The sequence below is a fragment of the Motacilla alba genome, chromosome 10 (assembly GCF_015832195.1).
Source record: "Motacilla alba alba isolate MOTALB_02 chromosome 10, Motacilla_alba_V1.0_pri, whole genome shotgun sequence".
Lineage (NCBI taxonomy): Eukaryota > Metazoa > Chordata > Aves > Passeriformes > Motacillidae > Motacilla > Motacilla alba.
The window spans coordinates 3,318,326-3,337,457 of record NC_052025.1 but is presented as its reverse complement, the minus strand read 5'-3'; positions in this window follow the sequence as shown (position 1 = coordinate 3,337,457).

The following is a 19,132-nucleotide window of genomic DNA, read 5'->3' as shown; positions in this document are numbered from 1 at the left end:
ACAGTCAATTCCATGATGAATGTGTGCAAAAGGAGAGAACTACAGAAAAGAAGGTGATCATGGAAGAATTGCTTCTTCCATCCCACCCCTCTCAGGCCCTCAGGAAGAGGTGGAATTGCTGAAGGAGCAGGAAGAGCAGGGCTGTTCCACAGGGAAGGGCAGGTCAGCAGCTGAGGGAGCCCAGGCACAGGCAGGGGCAGCATCCTCCCCACTGAGCCCAGCACCTCAGCTGGGAAAGCAGGACAGGTCTGGTGACCATTACAGGTTCAAGAGAACTCAGGAACAAACATGGAAACGACAGAGCTCCGGGCAGGAGCGGCTGCAGGACAGAGGATCCCGACTCCACGGCTTGAAGAGAGATCTGTCATTCAAAGATGAGTGCTCCCTTCCTGTCTCCTCCTGCAGCCTGCCTGGCACTGGCAGTGCTGGGCTGCTGTTCCTCCATTCCAATGGCATGAATCTCCTAAAGCCAGTCACTGCCTGACCATCACAAGCAATTTAAGGGAAAGCACTTCTCTTGTTTGCTAAAATGTCACACCAAGGCAATTTGAAATCCAGGTTTATCTTCCTATTTCTTTGACTGCTGTTTCCTGCAAATTCACAGCGCTGAATAAATGAAGAGCACACAGTAATAAATCACTCTTGTTGAGGCTGCTTGGTGCCCAAACACTGCAGCCAGAAAGAGATGTCACACCTTTGCTGCGGTGACAGTGGAGGCAGTGAAGGATGATGCTGCCCCCTCCCTCAGCGCCAGGCAGAGATTCCAGCTATCATATCTCTTCAGCCCTTGATGTGTGCCAGCTGCCATTCATTAAGCAGCACTGGAGAATTTGCATCCATCCCCAGCACATCTGATTTACTGACCAAAGACTGGGAGCCTTTTCTAAAGGAAACATTTTTCCTACCCTCCTTCACACATACAGCGGCTTGACTTGGGGATATCTTTTCTTCCTTAATTCCTAACTATTTAATTTCGAGATAGCCCAATAGCTGCCTTATTTCCTTACCACTTTTAGCATCTTCAAAATTTATAAGCTCTTCCATGGACAGCTCCTGAGCTATCCTTTTAGACATGGCAGCTTGGCTTCTGCTCCACAGGATACTTTGCTGCAGTTGAAGGCTAAATATTAGGCTGTTCCCCAAAATTTCCATGGGATGCTCCAGCTGAGGGCTGAGCCCTTTCAGTCCCACACAGGAGAAGCCTACAGAGGTTACTTGTTAAGAGAGGAGCAGCCACATTTTCTCATTTGGTACTGTTCAGTCATGGGTCCTTGCCTCGGGGCTGCCTGAGGGATTGTCTCTACAAAAGCTGTTTTCAAACAGACTTTGCATCAGATTGCTGAGAGTTAAAGACGATCTGGCAATGTTTAGTGCCATTACTGTTCTTCTTTGTGCTCCCTGTTTTAGGAGGTTCTTAGGAAGATAGCTTTGTGATAATCTCTCCCCCCAAAACCTGGTTTTTCCTGGGCTGCTGAGGGCTCAGGTGAGGAGAGGTTGTATTTGGGATATAGATGCACTTGGCAGCATGGTCTTTCTTACACCTGATGGACTCTTCCAGATTAGAGGGATGATCACTGATTCCCAGCCTCTTCTTTGTGACTCATTTTTGGTTACTGAGAAGTGTCTTTGAAAGCCAGGGATTCTTCCCCAGCTAAGCCATCATGGGTTTACAAACCTACCGGGCTTCCTTTTTAGTTTTGATGGGAAATGAGTCCCACTTCTGCCTTCAATTCATTGATCAGAGAGAAGACAGCTGCCTGAGTTACAGCCCATGTCCTCCAGAAGAAGCCAAACACTCCTGTGGAGGTCAGGACATTGAGTTTTGTACCAGTTTGAACTGAACTACAGCTGGCAGCCCAGGAGCAGAGAGGTGCTGCATCTTTTGTTCTCCCAAGACATCTAATTTTCTAGAAGAGGATATAAATATTAACAAATAATTGCTGTTCTGCTTAATAAAAGAACCCATTTTCCATCATCCCAGGAGCAGGCATTGATTTTTGTAGAAATTCAGCAATCTCAATTCAGCAATCCAGAGAACAGAGCTGTTCACTATTTATGACTTACACTGAATGGTTTTCTAAAAAATAGAGTCAGGGATTTGATCTTGAATGATTCATGGAAATCAGAAAAAAGGTCAGTCCCTAAGAAAGTCTGATAAGTATTTCAGAATTGCAGCAGCACCTTCCCAGGCTGTACTCCTGGCTCAGTTATCATCTTTGAACTCTCCATTAGTCCCTGATTTCTTTCTGTCTTGCCCTTAACCATCCTGGCTAAATCCAGGGACAGGCAATTCCATCATTGTCTCTGTTAAGCTCCCAGCACTCTCCTGAGTTACCACAACAACAAGGATTACGTGACAAGCAAATGAAGAACCGGTCAGATAATGGAGTTTTTTAAATGGGGATTACTGGTGCTGAAGATGTAATGGCCTCTTTGATGCTGTTACTATCTATAGCACAAATCCTTCTCAGTCTTTGGACTATTGACCTGACACACCGAAAAGGCTCCTTTGCAGCCCCCATTGTCCGGAGAAAGGGAGAAGCTTTGAGCACAGACGCCTTCAAGGCACAGGAAAAACACAAGGCAGAGAGATAAGCTCGGTAATTTGAAAGCATTTGATTTCTTTCAAGCACAATCCCAACGTTTTAGCTGAAACTGATATCCCGATCTTATCTGTGTTGCTTTTTCTCCAAGGTGTGCACTCAATACTTTGTAATTTCCAAAGATACTCTGAGCCGATCTTCCAGCAGCTTGCAAATCAGATCTGCTGGAAAGGACTGCCTAAGGAGATTCTGGGGAAAAAGTTGTCCCTGACCCTTGGGCCGTTGTTCCTTTTTGGGGTGTCTGCAGGTTGGACAGGACGACTGGATATAGACCTTTGCTACCTAAGAATAAAGAGCTGCATTTGGGAATAACTGGGCTGGTTGTTCTTGGTTTGGGCGGTATCAGTTAATGGCGTGGGATAATTTGCAGAAAGGGGAGGTTTTTCACCCTTTGCCCATAACATAATGCTGATTGTCTGCAGAGCTGCTAGTGCCCAGGGAACCTGGACAAGCATCAGCCCTTTGCTCTTTCATCCAGACAATTCTGGGGTTTTTTTTCGAAATAGATTATGAAGTTCATAATATTGTGAGGAAGTCAGGGTTTGTAACGCTTCCTATCTTACAGATATAAGGTGAAATTCTCTCCTGCATTATAGCAACATTGTGCTTTCTAGCAGAGTAATGAAGGCTGCCTGCAGGACCTGAACAGGTGTGGCTGTGCTTCACACACACACTCCCCTGCTTGGTCTCTGATTAGTCCCTGGTTTTGTGAGAGCTCTGTGGGATACCAGGCAATTAGCAAGTGTTGGACCAGTTTCAGTTTGCTCTGAGACTGAAAATATCTGTGCAAAAGAAAACTGAGGGGTGAGGCTGAAAGCTGCACTTGTAGAGAAGTTGCCTCCCTCTGTTTTGAGTCTGCTCCTCAGCTGCATTCAGGGCCAGGCTCATGGAAACTCAGCACAGTGGCACTCATTCAAGTGTCCTCTGAGGAGATCCTTGTCCTCAGTGTCCCCAGAGCTCTGCCTCCCAGGGCTGCTGTCCCTCCTTGTGTGCACAGGCCTCTGCTGATGCCAACACCTTCATTAGGTGACACTGCCCGGGTTCACAGGGGCTGCTGCCTCCTTTCCCTCGGTGCCTCTTCACAACTCAGGGCTCAAAACACTTGTCCAGGAGCTTGACTTCTACACTGGCTTCAGAGCATTTTCCCTTCCAGTGCTCCAGTTCTGGATATCAGAGCTGTTCCAGCATTTGTGCTTTGGACTTTTATTTCCACAAGCCTTGGACATGTGTCTCTGCTCAGTTGCACAGTTCATGGAGCATCAGTACATCACTGGCAGGAGACTCCTGGGCTTTAGCCTTGCTGCCTTTACTCCCTTCCCTTTCCCTTGTCACGACAGCACTCCGTAACAAACTGGATTGCCCTTCCTGTATTCAAACCCTTCAGCTATTGGCAGGTGGTTTTCAGGACCCCCAGTCATTGCTGAGCCAAGCTGTACATATTTAATTGTGTTAATTTAATCTTTCTTCACAAGTCAGTCTTTTCAGCTCCCTCATCACTTGTGTCATTTTTTCTGAACTGCCTACAAACTCTGTCACTAAGGAGCCCATGACAGAACACCGTAGATGCAATAAATGCATCTATGCAATGTTATAGGTGCAGTAAATGCAATGTTATAGATGCAATAAATACAATGTTATAGATGCAATTTCACCACGGTGGAAAAGAAGAAGTTTTACTGTTTCCTTCTTCCTTAATGCAGTGTCACTGCAGATTCTCCCTCAGAATTCTTTTGCTTTCTCTTCCCTTTTACTGATGTATTTTAGTGAAAACTTACTGCCAGTTTCTCCGAAGGCCCCAGGTGCTGCCCAGGGTCACATATAGTACATAGGATGTGGGGAAGCTATTGGCCTTCAATTCAGACCACTCCAGAAGGATGGTGGGCTTATTTGTCAGGATGCAGAGAGGTGCTGGCAGGAGTCTGCTGGGGCACAGCAGTTTAAACAGGATTCAGGTAATGAGTCACAGCCAGAGCTGAGAACACAAGACAGGAGCTCTGGTTGCTGTTTTCTGCACCAACCTTTGCCCTCACACCCCAGGCCCAGAGGCCTGGGGAACGGCCCCTATCTCGAGTGCCTGCTCTGAGCTGCCCTGGCAACGTGAGCAGCAGCACTTCCACCCTGCTGTGTGTGCAGGCACACCCGAGCTGGGCACGGCAGGGTTATTCTCAAATGCAGCCACACACGGCCCGTGCTGCACTGTGTGATCTGATGTGTTCAGACTGGAGCTGGTTTAGGTGTGATCTCTTACAGAGCCAGTGACAGGGGAAGCTGTGGAAATGGAACGTGAGTTAACATCTCAGAGTGTCACAGCAGAGACTCAGTGTGGGTACATTGACCCGGCTTGGTGCTCAGGACACCCTGCCCTACACCTGCCTTCACCACTGAATGACTGTGTGAGCAAGACTGAAGCACCTTCCCAGCCTCGGCCTCTCTTTGCTCCCTGACCCTTCATCTAGAACATCAGCCCTCTCAAACAGCAGCTTTGAGACTCTTTCTATGCAGTGCCTAAGCAGCCGGGGCTGGGTTTAGCTGGGTTTAGATTCTCTCAATCACTCTAATGAAGCCCATCACAACAGAACAAACAAAAGCAGAGCAGAGTGGTGACCCCTCACTAAGTTATTAGAATTGCAGCAGGACTAAATCCCACTCAATCTGCCAAAGACAAGGCTGGCAGCAAGGGAATTTCAGTAATGTAATAAATGTATTTTTAAACAGGGAAATAAGGGGAGCTACAGGCCAGGCAGTCTCACCTCAGGACCCTGCAAGATGGAGCAGATCTGCACTAAAGCAGATGCAAAGTAAGGAGGTGATTGGTGACAGCCAGCGTGACTTCACTAGGGGCAAATCCTGCCTGACAAATGTGCTGACCTTCTGTGACAGGATTATAGTGTTGAGGGGTGAGGGAAGGACAACTGAATCATCTGCCTGGGCTTGTGCAAAGCATCAGACCTGTCCTGCATGATCCCAGTCTGAACTGGAGAGACACGGATTTCATGGGTGGGCCACAGGGTGGGTGAGGAACTGCCTGGATGGTCACACCCAGGAGCTGTGGTCAGTGGCTCAGTGTCCAAGGGACCAGTGGTGTCCTCAGGGGTCAGTCTGGGACTGGTGCTGTTGAGCATCTTTGTCAGTGACAGGGACAGTGGCATTCTGTGAAAACGCCCAGCAGGTTTGCCAAGACACCGGGCTGTGTGGTGTGGTGTGTGTGGGGTGTGGTCAGCCTGGGGACCTGGCACAGGGTGCCCAGAGCAGCTGTGGCTGCCCCTGCATCCCTGGAAGTGCCCAAGGCCAGGCTGGACAGGGCTTGGAGCAACCTGGGATAATGACAGGAGGTGGCTTTAAGGTCCCTCCCAACCCTATCCATTCCATGGTTCTTTGTGTGAGCTAACACACACTGGGACAGGAGTACATGGCCATGAGTGCACCACAAATAAATTTAGGCTTAAAAGTTGGAGAAGAACTTTCTAAGCATCAATCCAGGTATGTTCTGGAAGAGTTTCCCCCTAAGGAAGTTGGAGGCAGATGACATAACCTTTTGTACTAACTGTGAACACCCTTTTAACTTTAAAACATGGGCAACTAATGAAGTTTAGGGACAGATTCCTACTCCACATCTCCCTTTCTCAAAGCCATATCAGATCTTCCATTTCCTTTGTTATTTTCTTTCTTTAATTCCTACCAAGCATTTCCTTCAGTTCACCTGAAAAAGAATCTAAAACAAACTTGTAAACCAAGCTGAGTTCAGGTCAGAGGGTTCTACCTGTCCATTCTAAACCTGAGAAACTGTGGCTGCTTAGTGAGGACTTCTAAGAGGATTTTTGTCTGAACTACATTACCATGATGGAGATAATTTGTTCCTTGATTGCAGCAGTCTACTTAAGGAAGTTTGCAGCTGAAGTGTGCAAGCAAATGCACCTTCTTCCCCAGCAGCAGGAAGGGAGGCTGTGCTCCCCTGCCTGCCACCTTGGGTTTCTGCAGCTCTGCAGGCTGTGCCTGTGTCTTAACTAGGTCAGGCAATATGGAAAGTGGAACCTTAGCTGGTTATCACCCTCGAGAAAAGGGCTGGCTTGGGTTTCAGCACCAGCTGCTGATCCAACCTGTGGGGAAAATGACTTCAGTGGAAAAAGCTACTTTTGTGAAGGAACAAAGCAGAGGGGAATTTGAATGGACTGTAGAGTAGCTGAGAAACTCCACTTGGTACCTGCCTGCCTTTGTCCCCCTGTCCTTACTGTGCGTGTGCTCTAAAACACAGAGCAGAACAAGCTCCTTGGAGTGTAAAATGCCAGGAATTCTGCCTGAATGGATCAATGTCACTCCTGTGCCAGTGGCATGGCTTTGACAGGGCTGCTGGATGCAAACATCCAATCACGACCTCCAGGCCCAGGCAACACTTCCTTGTAAGAGCCAGCTTGGCAGCATCCTTTTCCAGGAGGTTTTTGCAGGACCACGTGACTGGCAGGCAGAACAAGCTCCACAGACCCTGCACAGGATGTGGATTGGGAAATGCACTCTGCATCCATTTGGGATCTTCCTTCATCGTGTCTTCACTGCTTTGTCCTTTCTCCCGTGATGAGATGAAGGCAGATGCTCCGTGCTTTTTTCCAGCAGTTACAGCTGAAACCAGAGCGCTGAGCCTCCCCTGAAGGTACCATCTGATAGTGCCCAGGCAGAGCCCAGGACACGGAGTTCTGCAGGGCTTCCAGCCCTTCTTTCTCTGACCATCCCAACAGCTTTCCTGGCAAGGAGTCCCTTCCTGGCGTCTCTACCTCACCTTGCTGTTCTGTGTGTCACAGTGAACCCGAGCCAGAGGTTACTGCTGCTCAGAGGGGGGAGCTGCATTTCCCCAGCCACCTCCTACACTCTGCTGCTTTTACTGCCTCTGGCTCTCAGCAGGGCTTTAAAAACCAAGGGAGTCTTCTAAGCTGTCAGGCAGCTAAGGAAGCAAAATAAAAAACTCGTACGTTTCTGGATTAGGGAATAGAAATGTTTGTGAAAGTTTGGTGAGTGCAAACAAAAGGGAAGGGAGAGCAGACCTGGGGAGTGAAGATCACTTTTCTACCAGCTGGTAAAGTTGTAGTTTCAGCTGTAGTTTCACCCTGTATTTTCTAAAAGATCAGGAAAAACTGAAAAGCTGAAAACACAGAACCAATTTTCATGGTTCAGAGAGATGTCTCTCCTAAGGTTGCAAAAATGCCTGCAGGATAATTATCACAGACCACAAGGCACATGAATGTAGTGTCCTTCATTCTAGGTACATTTTGGCAGAGTGCAGCCCCTAATGGAGAATATTCTGCTCCTTGGGTGGCGTCTAGGCAAGAAAAAAAGAAGATTTAGCTTGTCCCAGTGAAACACAGGGTGGTGTGTTGCTGTCAGAACTCCCACCTGTAACTCTGATGCAGCTGTTCTCTCACGCTCCATATTCACCCTGGAGAACCTTCTCCTGCTCTCTAGTGGTGGAAGCACAAAAAGGCCAGAAATGGTCTGCTGCTTCCCGGTCAGTTGTCTCTCACATTCACACCTCGTTGTTGCTGCAGAGCCCCAGAAATGGTTCCCAATTCCAAGCTGGAATAGTTCAGTGCAGTACCTATCTGTATGCATAGTGTTTCTTAAGAGTGTCAGAGCGATCGTTGTGCTGCACTCTTGAAACTTTTAAAGAAGAGTAAAGTCCTTGCCCAGCCCTGCTTTAACTTACAGTTCCATGCAGTAAAAGTGACAATAGCAGAGAGGCTCCTTGGCTGCCTGGCAGATGAGGACACAGTCCCTAAACTCACAGCTGCAAACACACCAATAAATAGAGTTGAGTCCAAACTAAACGAGGAGTGGATCTGGATTTTAAAGATGCAAACATTTCAGAACAGTGTTCTGGATTATAAACTAAACAAAAAGTTCCCTTTAAGGCTTGCTTTAACACAGGCAACTCAGAACAGATGAGTCAGTGCTGGAAAATTGCAGATTATTCTCTCATTCATCCCATCCAGTGGAAAATAAGGGATATAAACTTTTTGCTAGTCATCTGCTGACGTGTGAGTAACATGGTTTGATACCTGGACAGGCAATCCTCAGCTTAACTGCCTCAGTTGCTGAAGTATCCATTTTAACCAGAATTGCACAGCACCCTCTTCTGCTGAGAGGAGCTGAGCCGTGGAACTCCCCGGGCTGGCTCTTTTCCTGTCTCTGATGGGCATTTATACACTGAAGAGCAAGGTAAGTCTAAAAACTCAATTACAGCTACTAGGGCAGAATCAATAAAGGAATGAGAGGCTGGCAGCTGCATGGATGGGGCTTAATCTCTGCAGCAGAATCCTGACACACGACATTACAAGAACATGGAGTGCTTCGATGAGTTATGAAGATTGATATTCATGATTATGACTTGCAATTGTGCTATTTAAAAAAAACACCTATTTGGTAATGAAAACCTGCTGGCAAGATCTGCTCAAAGAGGTGAAATTGCAGGAAGAGTAAAATCAGATCAGTAAATCAAATGCTCTAAATCATCAGTGAGACACACTACAATTAGGGTTGGATTCAAGTAGGCAGACTTATTGAATTGCAAGCATAAATCCATGGCATGCATGTGCTGCCACTCCTTCTGGGAAACACACTCTCACCTCCAGCATTTCCAGACTGACCTCTGCCAAGGGCAGGAGGATGAGGGCTGTCTCCCAACATCGTGATTCCCATGGACTGCAGTGAGGTTCAGTTCTCCAGAGCTTCCCCATTTCCTTACCTCAGGCTCTTGGGGCACACAGGTGGATGAGGCGCAGAGACCTGCTGGAGACTCAGAGCCCTTGGCCGACTCTGCCTGATCTGAAATGCACAACAACCTTGGAACAGCAAGGCCTTCTCCTTTTCTGACTACAAACCTTGTCTCTTTTTTTTTTGTTAATGCCACTTGCTCTGTTTGCCTTACGACGACTCCCAGTTCCTCATGGTGTGCTGGCCCGTGCATGGAATGGGCAGCGCAGGAGCTCCTCTGAATGATGCAGTGCCAGCTCTGGTGTGCCGCGCTGTTATCCCTTCCCTTACCCAGCCCAGAAAAACGTGAGGCTGTCAGGTGATGAAACTGCAGCCTGGGCTTTCCCTGTGCCCAGGGACGGGACACCAACTCAGGACATGGCTGTCAGCTGGGGACTGAAGTGACTCTTGCAGTGGCAGCTGGCTCATCAGGTTTAGTGCGAACAAACCTGCCTTGGAATGCATTTAGGGAAACGCTTAACAAAAGCTGCTTTCAGCTGAGTGGCAACAGCTGGATTCTGGGTTTAAGAGGCAGCATAGAACAAGCACAAGTGGAGAGGAATGGCTTGTTCCAGTGGGCTGATTATGGCACAAGGAATTAGGAAATCCTGCGTTTAGTTCCTACCACTGCTTTGCTAAGAGGCCTTGGTGAAATCTTTTAGATTCTCTCTAGTGAGCATCTTCCTTATTTCACCTCCTGTGGCAGTAAAACTTGCTTCAGTGAACAGTCACAAAGGCTGGCAGCTTGACACACTACAAATGAGCCTTGCTCTGAAAATTTAAGCAGGGCATATGGTTTCCCTGGTTTAATTTTTAGTAGAGAGGAAAATTGTCCCAGGAGTACACATGGGAGTGATAATATCTGAGAATTTCCTGTTCTCACTGGAGGAAAACACAGATCTAAGAGCACTTCTGTCTGTTTTCTCCTTTTTCAGATCCTCTCTCCTTGGTCCCTTTATAAAGAGGAATTAGAATAAAAGAGTGGATTTATGAGGGAAGAACCCCTCCAATTAATTGGGATTTTTGCTACAGAATGGTGAGGAATGATTTGAAAGTGACAGCAAGACAGTTGCAGGTTTTTAATCCTGAGTCCAGCATCGATTTCGCTGTGGTAATCTGGCCAAAGTAACCATTCTGCCTCATTTTCCCTACACAGAAACCAGACACAAGGTGCTGAAGTGAATTTGTACACCCACTCTAAGCAGCACCTTTGGTGCAAAGTAGTTATTTCAGTGTCTCCTTGATGTTCTTTGTGTGTATCCTGCAAAACTGCTGGAGGGAGCTCAGTAAATGAATGGTTACTTGTCATCCAGCCTTGGGAATGGCTCCATCAGTTCTCCAAAGTGCCAGTTTATTACTCATTTTACTGAGCTACGAGGCATTAATAAAACATGAAGGCTGAAGCTGACTTCACTGCACTCGGAAATTCATGCAATATAATTACCCAGGCTGGGAAATCTCATTATTTTGCTTTCAGTTTCTCCAGGAAAACAAACATTTTGCACCAACAGAATTTACTATTTGTGGGTTTCAGTTTGGATTCACCATCCCATCACACTGCCGTGCTCCCAGCAAGATTCTTGCAAAAAGCAAAGACACAATCTCCAAGAATTCACTGGGAGTCTTCCTTTGAAGCAGACCCAAAGAGTGCTCAAATAGATCACTGCAACCAAACCCAGAATCCTGAGTTCTGAGCGCACAAACCTCTACAGGACAGGAGCTTGGATAAAGCTTGGTTCCACTTGGGAAGGGTCAAAAGGAGTCCTGAGAGTTTACAAACCCCTTGGACATCTTTGAAGGGTCATCAATAAATGCAGTAACGAGATCTGATATTTGTACTGGCCATTGGAAGTTTCAAAAGGCTTTGGCAAAGCCATTTTTTGAGGAAGCTGAGCAGCCAGAGAGGTCAAGGGAAGGTCCTAACATGGGGAGACAAAGAAAGGGTTGGTAAAAGTAAAGGATGGAGCCCCACAATAGTGCCAGAGGAGCTCCTTAGGGATTTGTGCCACGTGTAAGCAGTGGAGCATATTCACAAGTGACTCAGAAGAGGGTGTGAGTATTCCAGTCACTATTCCTGTTCACTTGCCTTTCTGTTTTCCAGGATTTAATATAGAAAAGAACATTATTAACATTTACTCTGGCTTCCTTTGTGACACGAGCTGGGACGAACCCAAATTGATTGCAGATTCAAATCTAGTATCTGGGATTGAGCTAAGGCAGACCTTTTATGAAAAAAATCTAATCTTCTGCTTAAAATTTCCTGTGACAGAGAATCTACGAGAACTTCATCGTGTCAATCTAGAGGTTAGTTGCCCTCAACATGAAAAATTATTAACTGAATTCTGGCCTGGAGGCGTGGAGCTCGCAGGCAGCGTCTCTTTTGCAACTCCATCTGCTGGTGTGAGGAGTCCTCCGTGTTCAGGTCTCCACCTCTCCATGTGGGTACTTACAGATGATTATCAAATAATTACTTACACTTCCTTTTGCTTAACCAGAAAAGATTACACTGCCAGGATCTTTTCTGTTAAAGTCTGTCTTCCAGTTCTTTTCCGCTGAACAGGATCTTCAGCTTGAATTTGGTGCAAACACCTGCTCCCACAAGTCCTGGGTGGAGTTTAATCACCTTTGTGAGGGTCTGCTGCCCCTGGAGACCTTTCCAGACAAGGGGAAGGGCAGGATCTTTCTCTGTCTATCCCATTCCAGTCTGGTCCCTGCCAGGAAAAGTTAAGCATTCCCTCGTACTGAAAGGGCAAACACCTGCTCTGAGACCTTTCTCCTCCTGAGAAGACTGAATTTATAGAAGGAACAACACAATAGTGAGCTTTCCCCCCTTTACTCATGAAGGAGGTGTTTCCATCACCACACGTTTCCAAAGAAATCCTGTCACCTAATCCTGTTAAGCAAAGCCTGCAAATCCAAGGACGTGGAAGTTTGTTGCTTCGCTGAAATGAGGATTTGTGAAAGGTTTTGCAGAAAGGTGAAAAACAAAGAATTAACAAGCCCAGAAGTAGCTAATAACGTACACAATTATTCCTGGAATGGCCTTTGATCACAGCTTGTCAAGTGTCTGCTGTGACATGAAGTTTCTCTGAAGGGGGACAGCAGTGGCTTTGTTACTGTTTCACCTGAAGTGCTTCCTCTGGGCTGGAGCCTGCCTTGGGATGTCCCCACTCCACAGTGCTCTTCAGCCTGACCTCTCTCCATGGGAGCAGGAGGAGATGGTGGCAGTGTCTGGGGGGCTTTACTCAGCTGCTTTCTGGATCTGTGGATGTGAACAGAGCCAGCAGAAATCAATGTCCTGTGCCAGACACTGTGGGAACACAGATAACCTGGCAACTGCGTGGGCACACGGCCTGAGCCACCTCGGGCAAGGTTTTACCCAGCCCCAGAGAAGGGTGGGATTGCAGTGTGTGGGTCCTGGGGGCAGCCAGAGTGGGACACTGGACCTCTCTGTGCGCTGGTGGCCCTCTGGGGACCGTGCCAGCCTGTGTGCCAAGCAGGGAGCAGCTGAGCCATGAGGGGAATGCTGCCAAAATCTGGTAACCACAAATCGCTGCTCCCCATCGTCCCACCACAGATCAGCCACGTGTGGGGCTGCCTGTGCCGTCACATCATCCAGAACTCTGCCAGAAAGATTTTTTTCTAAAGCTTTTTTTCTAAAACACCCCAAAACCTAGAAAGCATTTTCATTCTCCTGAATTGCAGCTGGTGAAGCAAATGCCCCTTCCCTGTTTGCCTGGTGTCCCACAGGAGGCATCTTGGTGAAGCTGCTCCATTGAACAGAAGATTGAAGACACCATCAGGCAGTAGGGAGAGCACAGCAGGGAATTTGATTCTGTCAGCTAACGGTTCGGGGGGAAATCAGGAAGGCCTGGCTTCTGTCCTGCTCCAGGAATGTCTCTGCAATTCACATGGGACACGGCCTGGTCTGAGGACAGCCCAGGAAGCAGCATCTAGAGCTGCTGGGTGTTGTCCTGCCCCTGCCTCAGCAGCACTGAGCAGTAACAGCTGCAGTTTCTCTTTGATTCCACCAAAAAAAGCTTCAGTATCCACAGAGGAGCCAGGTGAGGGATCCCTCCCCTGCACAAAAACACACACAAGGCTGCCAGCCACCCAGGCAAATTGATTACAGTGATGAACTGATGCTATCTAGGCAGCAGCCTCAAGGGTCTGCAGAGCTTTGTTTAAACCCTCACACAAAGGTCAGCAGAGTGTTGAAAACAAATGAAAGCACAGGCTGTGACAGTCAATCGCTGGGGAGTCCCTGGGTGGGCTCTGCGAACAGCAGGGGGCCAGGGCTGGGCACTCTGCTTCCCTCTGCCAGCTCCAGGAGCTTCCCAGAATTCAGCACTGTTTACCCAGGATGGCGCTGGGGAGGACAAATCTCAGTTCGTCCTTGGCCGGAGAACCAGGGAGGTGCCTGCAGGACAGAATGAATTAGCACGAGGTGAGGGGTGAGGGGCATCCGGGAAGGGCAGGCACAGGTAAGGAAACAGGGGATGAACCTTCTGCCTCCCCCCTCCTGCCTTTGCTGGGTATTTCACCTTTGTCAAGTGAACAGCACCAGCACTTTCCTTTATTAAGAACTCCTAATCTAATTTTGTTATTAACCACTCGAGTAATCCATTGCCTCCTAAACGACCATTTAAAAAAGAGGGAAAACCACATTTTCTTTTTTTTTTTTTTTTTCCCCTTCACATACAACCTCCTTGTTTACAAAGCCAGCAGGTTTTGCTTTATCTTTCAAAAGAAGGAAGTTCCCTTTTTTTGGTAAAGATAAGGTGTTCAGAATGTCATCTTAGATAGCTGAGATGAAGAATGACCACAAAGCAGCTTCCAATGGAAGTTCAGCTTGTCCTTAATGGTGGCATTGCAGCCCAACTTCATCATGCAGTGCAGACAATTCTCCCCCTGTCCTCTTCCCCTGTTCTCGTGGAGCTCTGCGCTGCTCTTCTGTCTTTTCCCTGCTCACCAGAGCTTTCTCTGAAGCTAAACAAGCAAAAAGGCAGCAGCTCTCAGCTGGCATTTGGAGCCCACGAGCTTGTTTCCTCTGCTGCCATATTCTGTTCTCCGCTGCCTTTTGACATCAGCAGGATTTTCTGTAACACCTAAAATTAAGCAACAGCAACAAATGACACACAGATGGGAGATTGTTGATCCAGAATTGAAGGCAAAGCTTGATCAGCACAAGCACAAATGTGCGCGTGTAGACACAGGCAGGAGCAAACTGCAGGGAATAACCTCGGATTTAGGATAACCACGAGACCTTCCTGGTGCTGAGTGGGCTACAGGCAGTGCCACCCAAGGGTGGGTTCTACAGCAAAACCCAGACAGAGCTCAATTTTAATCTCAGTATTATTTGCAGCCTTATCAAGTGAAGCCTTTTGCCTTTTCTCTCCTTATCTCCTGGCTCCTGAGGCGCTGGGCACTGCTGACACTGCTACTGAGCCACACACGTGGTGGTGGCACAAATCCTCCTTTCCCTGCAGGAGACTGGGGATATCTGGAGGACTCAGGCTGCCCAAACCTGTTTGCTTGTTTGTAGAGGGTGTGCTTGTGCCAGTGAGAACAAAATGCAGGCAGAAAAAAATACTCTGTGTCCCTTGGCTGTGTTTTCATGGCAGTGAAGCTCTGCTCCGCTGAACTTATGGAGTTGGAAGGATAATTCCTGAAAATCCCTCTGTGCCACCATGGCAGGGGTACCTGGGAGGGCTAACTCCTGCAAATCCCTCTGTGCCACCATGGCAGGGGTACCTGGAAGGGATAACTCCTGCAAATCCCTCTGTGCCACCATGGCAGGGGTACCTGGGAGGGATAACTCCTGAAAATCCCTCTGTGCCACCATGGCAGGGGTACCTGGGAGGGATAACTCCTGAAAATCTCTCTGTGCCACCATGGCAGGGGTGTGTGCATGGGATAACTCCTGAAAATCCCTCTGTGCCACCATGGCAGGGATGTGTGCATGGGATAACTCCTGAAAATCCCTCTGTGCCACCATGGCAGGGGTGTGTGCATGGGATAACTCCTGAAAATCCCTTTGTGCCACCATGGCAGGGGTAGCTGGGAGGGACAATGAAGAGCTTGAAGCTCTTCTACTTCAGATGTGCTGACCAAGCTTGGCTTTGCAGTTCGGCTGTTTTCACAAGTCCAGGGATATTAAGTCAGAATGGAAATACCTTGAGGTTGGTCTCCCAAATCCTGACTTCCTCCTGCCTGCCTGAAGAATTGAACCTTGCAGAGTCATGCCCTGTATCCATCATTGTGTCAGTTCCCTCCTACTAATATTTCAACCTGTTTGATAATTTAAAACTAATTTGACAGAGGGATTTTGTCTCAGAGCGAATATCTTCCCACATAGTTCTGGAAGTAGGTGGCTGGAGTAAAGAGAGAATTCCTCCTGAGTCATAGCATTATAGAATTAGAGAGTAATTTAAGTTTAAAGGGATCTCTGAGAATCTTCTGCTCCAAGCTGCTGCTCATGGCACCAGCATCAATAAATGAGCAGACACTGGAGGATCCATGTGCTGTGAGTTATGGAGAGAAGGTTTCTGTTGAATCCTGCACATTGGGCATGGGAGACTCCACTCACAAGGAATTTCTTTTATGGCCATTTTGCTTGCAGAGCATCTTGTTTCTAATTAGTCTCTTATTTCAAATTTCTCAGTCTTCTGCCTGTTTTCAGCAAATGGAGGGAGGGAGGCGATGCTAAGATACATCCCTGAGAATTATGAGTTCCTAAAACACAGCTGTACAAATGCCTGACAGGCTGTAAAACTTTGGGTTGGAAATGAGCTGTTGAGTTTGATCAACCTCTTCTGAGAAAAAGAGAGGTTTAAAGTGAGCCCAGGCAGAATGCAGCTCACCAAGAGCAGAGCCTGGACTTGCCAAAGCTGGAGCTGCTGTGACTGTGTGGGAGCAGTGGCACATTTGCCATCCCATCCAGCACTGCCTGACCATCCAGAATAGCACAGTGCCTGGAACAGGAGATCCATCAGCAGGACGGGCTCCAGAGAGGGACCCATTCTTGTCTGGGAGGCTGCAGCTCATTGAACACTGCTGAAAGGCTCTATTTTGAGAAGGACTCGTTTGATAAGCACTGAGCTGATCCAGTTGGAGCAAACCTCTCCTGAATAACTCCAGATCAGGGGAGAAAAATAAGCTAGTGCTTGGTTTTAAACTGGAAATTTGATGGAATATATATTTGGAAGGCACATTTTGCTGAAGTCCAAGATATGTGCTCAATATAAGCACTCTGAATATTGGAGAATTCATTGGTAGAGTTTAGACAGGAACTTTGTAAGCTAATTGTGACTAAATCATGCAGCTGCTCTAATCTCAGCAGCTCCTCTGAGCTCTGTCAGTTCTCCTCCTCACAGCTCCATCCATGGTTACCTGTCTCTGTTTTCCTATTTCTACGAAGCTTCCTATTCTCCAAGGGGAGTATTAAAGGTCAGGTGGCAAGATGCTCATGCTAATCACTCTGTTCCTAGCTGGGATTTTCAGCTGCTTGTTCCTGTGAGGATTGCCATCTTCTGCAGAAAATCCTGGAAATTTCAGGGGGTTATTAGCTGCAGAGTCTGGGAATTCTTTCCGTAGCCACCAACGTGGCAGAATTTTTGGATAATGCCCTTTTAGCAGTCGGGTTGCAAAGCTGTTTGTTGGTTGTCAGCACATTCCCAGCAACCCCCTCACACCCATGACAAGTACTCACATTTTGATCTTGGTTACAAGGGTGAAGAGAGCAGGCTTGCTGTGGACTTATTTACCCCTGGCAGCTGGAGTTAATATTGCTTTCCAAGCACCTCCTGGGAGCAGCTTTTCCATCCTGCTGTGCATCTCAGCTCCCGTGCCAGGCTCTGCTCTCCGCCCTCGCTGGGGATCTGGTCAGTGTCTCTCTGCTCCCGCTGATGGACTTTGAACAGTTCTGCCTCTCTGCAGCTCTTCCTTCCATCCTGACAGCAGCTCTGGGGGTCTCCCTGTCTGTCCCCCTGCCCAGATCCCAGCATCCAGGCAGGGATCTCCCTTCCCATTGCTCCCTGACAGTGGGGCTTTATCCAGGATATCCTTAAGGACAGCTAAAGGATATCCAAAGGGTATCTAACCAGCTCTAAAGGATATCCAGATGTCCTCTATCCTTAACCAAAGGACATGGTTCCTTTAGCCAGCCTGGTGGCCTCTGGGCTCTATGTTACAGCCCCCACTCTGCAGCTCCTCTAAGGAACACAGAGCAGGAGCAAGGCTGAATTTCAGTGAGTGCAGTGTGACAGCACACCTGGGTAATGAACAGTGCCAAGGGTGAGGCAGGATTTGTGTATTTATCACGATTATTTCTTCATTATCTCTGAGCTGTGAGGGAGCTGCAGAGGCAGAGTGCAGCCTCTCCCACCAAAACTCCAAGGCAGAATTTCCCTGCTTTGTAGTGTTGAATATTTCATGAGTTTCAAATGCCAATTATGAGTTACCTGCTGCCTGCTAGGAACAATAGGCAGCTTTGAAAGGACTTGCTCCCATTCTTCCAAGCCCTGCCACATGTTTAATGACTCCTTTTTTACCTGAGAATCCAGAGGCTCAAGGGTGAGGATGGGAACTCTCAGCCAAGCCAAGGTGGGCCTAAAAGACCAGCTGGCACTGCTGTTTCTGTACCTTGAGCCACAGGATATCAGTTCTTATCAGGCTCTCAGTCTATTCCTCTGTAGTCCTGAGCTCATTTGGAATGGGATTTTTCACAATTGCAGTGTAGCACTGGATTTTTATCCAAACACCATATATCTGTGTATATATATATATATAAATATATAAAATATATATAAGTGTGAGCTGGTAAAATTCCTTAAGAAACAAATAATTGGCTGCTTCACCTGCACTCTCCCCATTGAATCTATTCCCTTTGTATCTATGCCAAGTCCCTTGGAACAGTATTGACAAATATTGTTGAAAAGGAGATAATTTCCCTCAAAACCAGTTCTGCCTTTTCCTGACAGGCGACTTCTCCATCCCCCCTTTGAATGTACTGTGCAGCCAGTGATATTCAAGACAGTGAAATATTCTCAAAATCTGCTTTTAAAGGTGCATTTGCTGCCCTGGAAAGCAGTGCCACAATGCTGGCAATAAATTCCATCTCTGATAGTGGTTTCATACCATTAGACAAGGATAATTCCCATCCTCTACACTTAGTTCTTGGAAGGCTCTCAAGTAAAATACCATTGCTTTGAAGTTCTCTCAACACAAAATTGACACTACATTTTAAAGAGTCCAGAAATTCCCCTGAGTTTGGCACTGCTGGAGCCAAGTTTTTAGAAGCGTTCAGGAACCCACACTTGGAGACAGAGATGCACAAGGAGGCACCTTCTGGATTTAGCGCTTTGGATGATTCCATGAGCCCACAGAGCTTCCTTAGACTCATCTTTATCACAGAGAGATGTAAAGGTAGCTGTGGTCTGTAGATGAGGAATTCCACCTGCGATGTCCAGACCGGCCAGTGGGGACTGGGCAGTGCCAGGCTCCCGGGCACAGGGAAATATCCATCCCTCTGGAATGGTGCAGTGTGTGCCCAGAGCCCGGCTCAGCCTCTGCTCCCCATCACTTCTGCCCTCCTGCACAAGGGATGGAGCAGGGTTCTGCTGCTGGCTGCCCTGTGGTGTTCTCCTCCTGCCTCGGGCTGGGAGAGAACCTGACCCCATCACCAAACCAGGCACAGCCTGATCCCGTCACCAAACCAGGCACAAGCTGACCCTGTCACCAAATCAGGCACAGCTTGATCCTGTCACCAAACCAGGCACAAGCTGACCCTG